At 28.3% G+C, this 4261-nt stretch overlaps 1 pseudogene; it reads left to right on the plus strand.

Moving 5' to 3' along the window:
- Positions 1-2639: 2639 nt before the first annotated feature.
- On the plus strand, positions 2640-3290 carry LOC105118402 (glucosamine 6-phosphate N-acetyltransferase-like; annotated as a pseudogene).
- The last annotated feature ends 971 nt before the right edge of the window (positions 3291-4261 follow it).

Here is a 4261-nt window from a genome sequence, read left to right on the forward strand (position 1 = left end):
TTTATTATTATTATTATTGTTGTTGTTGTTGTTGTTGTTGTTGTTGTTGTATTATTATTATTATTTCTAATTTATAAAATTAATTTTCTTGTGGTTTGATCCTGGTGTTACTCGATTATTTATTACTTCAACACTCCTACACTTGGGAGAAGATATCAATTTTTTGGTTGTATTATATATATATATATATATATATATATTATAAGTTTTTATATAACTTTGTCAAAATAATTATTCTTTTATTTTTCATGAAAGTTATTGAGACATGAGTTTTTATTTTTTAATTGAAATTGTTTTTTATATTATGATAATTTTTTATTTTAAAACCTTTATTTCTAATAAAAAAAATATGAATAAAAAATTATTTTTGACTTCAAAAATATTTAAAAAGAAAACTTAAATCATTGGAAGTATTTCAAATGTTTATTTTAACTATCAGAAAATTAAGTAAAAAATAGTTAAAAGTTGGCCTCGTGATATCATACAAGAAGAAGCTAATAATAAGTAAATGTACTTAATTATTTGTAGTCGTTTATATATTCATGAAAGGAAAAAAAAAAAATATATATATATATAATGCTTTGAGGTTTCAAGTTTCTATCTTTGAAAAATATAACAATCTACGGCACTTTTTGTGATTATAGTAATGGTAATAATTTAAAATATTTTTTATTTAAAATTATTTAAACATAACACATCAAAATAATTTAAAAATATAAAGAAATTTATTTTAAATAAAAAATTAAAATATTTTAGAAATACAATTGATACTACGACTCCATTTGTTTGCAGGAAAGTTGTTTTCTTTTGGAAAGTGAATTCCAGAGAAAATAAATTCCTGGAAAGTAAATTATTTTTCGATGTTTGGTAGTGTTATGGAAAATGAACTAGAAAATAATTTATTAATGTTTTATTTTTCTCAGGTTTATTAAAATAATAAGGAACCAATCTTACAAATTAAAAAGTTGAATAAGAATGAAATTGAAAAAAAATATAATTTCATAAATTATCTCAAATAAAATAAATAATAATCAAAATAATAAAGATCAAATCTAAAAAAAATGAAGAAATTAAATAGTAATAATTAACATTTCATAAAGTATTTCAAATAAAATAAGTAACAATCAAAAGAATGAAGATCAAATTTGATAGATAAAAAAATTCAATAAAACAATAATAGCAGAAAAGCAAATAACAATTATAAAAATAAGGATCAAAATTAATATAAAAATTAAATTTTAAGAAATGAAATAATTTGATATAATCAGCAAAAAATGACATTTCAAAATTTTTCACAACTTCTGGAAAGTGTTTTCCGCCCAAATTTTTTAGGAAAATACTTTCTTGGAAACCAAGCCAAATTTTCCTTTAACTGGAAATTATTTTCCATTGACCAACTTTTTTAACAACAAATAAACATAAGAAAGTTTGGAAAGTGATTTTCCAGAAATCACTTTTTGAAAAACAAACACAACAAAAAAAAAACATTTTCCTGAAAATCAATCTAAATTTTTCTTTCACTAAAAAGTATTTTCCATTAACCAGAAAGTGTTTTTTGTTGACTAAAAAATATTTTTTATTGATCAGAAAGTATTTTTTGTTGACCAACTTTCTTGATGATAAACAAACACATGAAAATTTGAAAAGTTATTTCTCGAAAACTATTTTCCGGACAATAAACATGGCCTACATTCTCAAACACACCTTACATCAATCAAACGGCTGGGCTGGAAAATCACTAGCTTCAAGTTCAACTTTATGCCAATCTTCAACAGATTCATTCAATTTTTTTTTTTTGGGCTTTAATCTCATTTCCTTGCTGGTATATAGTTGGTATCTTGTCGGTGGGTGTTATTTAGACTGGCAAATTCAAAATTTCCAGTTTGGTCTGCTTTCAAAAGGATTAGTATTTCTGTCTTCGAAATGCATAATTTAAATTTGCCTGTTTTGATCTTCTGTTCTCGTTTGGGAGCTATCAAATTTTCATTAGCTGTCTTTTTCTGTGATTGGTAGTAGCAACTTGATGTTCTTATATAAAAATTAGAGCAAAAATGAATGATTTGCCAAAAAAATGTAACTTTCGGACTGTTGAATTGAGACTGCATTGCACTTGCAAAGAAATCAACTATCACAACTGTGATAGGTTGTGGTTTTTTGGATGCTATTGAGTTTTTCATATCTGTGACTTGGAACATTCTCCAAAATGTAAGCAAGTAGCATGATTCTAATCTGTGAGTATTTTCTTATTAAATTTGTTTTTATTATGACATTCATTTGAGCTCCATAAACAAGCAAGTATATTTCTTAATGTTGTAGGTATGGCATTCTTTTTCAGTGTTATATTTGAGGTGCTGGGTTTAGTAATGCATTTGATTAGAAAGTTGTATAATATTTTAGTAATCTGAAAGAGTATATTTAGTATTCTGTACTTCGAAACTTAAAGGATAGTTTGTAAAAAAAGCAGGGCTTTGTTTCGTTTGCATCTCTTAATGGCATGTATAAAGTTAGGAGTTCTGATTTCCTCATGCTCTTTAGTGTCAGCTGGTCTGATGCTGTTTCCTTCTTCAGAGAACTGGAACATCATTGAACAAGAGTTGCAAGCAGTTCGATGGATGCTGAGATGTTTCCTCCTGCAGAGAATTGAAACATCATTGAACAAGAGTTGCAAAGCAGTTCGATGGATGCTGAGAAAAAGTATAGAGTTTGGAAACTGGAGATATTAGATAAAAGCAAAGGTTTCGTAGAGCTATTGCAACAATTAAGTGTTTGTGATCCTGTCTCGGGCAAGGAGTTTGAAGAACTTTTTCAAGAGATTAGCTCATATGGTGATGACCATCTTATTTGTGTAATCGAAGATGATCGTTCTGGGAAGATTATTGCGTCTGGGAATGTCTTTATTGAAAAAAAGTTCTCAAGGAATTGTGGTAAAGTCGGACACATTGAAGATGTTGTGGTTGATTCTGCCGCTTGAGGGATAAAATTAGGAAAGAAAGTTGTTGAGTCTCTTACAGATCATGCTTATTCAATGGATTGTTATAAGGCGATTCTTGATTGCAGTCTCACACAGCATTGTACGAGAAATGTGGTTTCAAGCAGAAAGAAGTTCAAATGGCGAAGTTCCATTTAAGAAATACAATTCTTCCTTCTTTCTTATCAATAAATGTTGACTTCCTTTTTCACAAGGAAAAGGAAAAAAACCTACCCTCTTCCTTGCCATGTAGCCAGCAGACTGGAAATAAAATAGCATACAGAAACATGGAAGGAATTCATTTCACAGATCGAGATACAAGGTATATATATACGCACCTGATATAGAGACAAAAGGCCACCTACTGCAATTTGTAACACAATGATGCAAGCATTGGTCCGGATAAATTTAGGAACTGAAGTGGTTGCTGCATCCACTTACAAATATCATTACTTCATGAGCACCAACAACACCAGCTGTAGGAATAACATCTACGGAAGCTGCAAATGCAGCCATAATTGGCAAATGACAACTGCTTCAACAGTGACAACAACAATAACAGTGTGAATACCAGATAAAGAATGAAGACAGCAACTTAAGCTTGGAGAGCTCCAGTGATTCTCTTTCCCATCCCCTGTAAAGTTGAGCTGATAAAGAAATCCAAATCCTCTACCTTCCACCCTTTAGTTGGCACCAAGTTATAATTCCATTCGATTTTGCAACCATGTTCCTTCGGTAACACTTTTATTGTTGACCCATCTGAGTTGAACCCAACTTTTCCATCTATGATGGTATGGCTAAATGCCATTTTGCTTGAATCAATGGATAGTAGTTTCTCTTTAGCCCAGTTTACATTGCCATCATCATCGACTGGAGTTTTAAAGGCAAAGCAGTAATGCACACACCCAGGCTGTCCAGGGATGCCTTCAACGTGAAGATATTGGTAGTTTAATATTTATGTAGTGAATTGGTTAGTTATATATGATATTATTATTTATTATTAATAAAAATTTATTTATTTTTAATATGAATATAATATTATATTAATGAATCTAATATTTAATTTATAAATTTACAGTAAAGATAAAATCCATAAAATAAAAATGTTTTATAAAAAAGTTATTATAATTATGAAATTCTTATTACATCGAAATATTATTTTTAAAATGTTTCAAGTCAATACTCTCTTAAATACTAGATATTTATTAAAATTATAGATACTGATACATATTATGTTCTTTTATTTATGAAATAAAATAATTGTTCTCGTAAGCTAAGATATAAGGGATACCT

The sequence above is a fragment of the Populus euphratica genome, unplaced genomic scaffold (assembly GCF_000495115.2).
Source record: "Populus euphratica unplaced genomic scaffold, PopEup_1.0 scaffold1924.1, whole genome shotgun sequence".
Classification (NCBI taxonomy): domain Eukaryota; kingdom Viridiplantae; phylum Streptophyta; class Magnoliopsida; order Malpighiales; family Salicaceae; genus Populus; species Populus euphratica.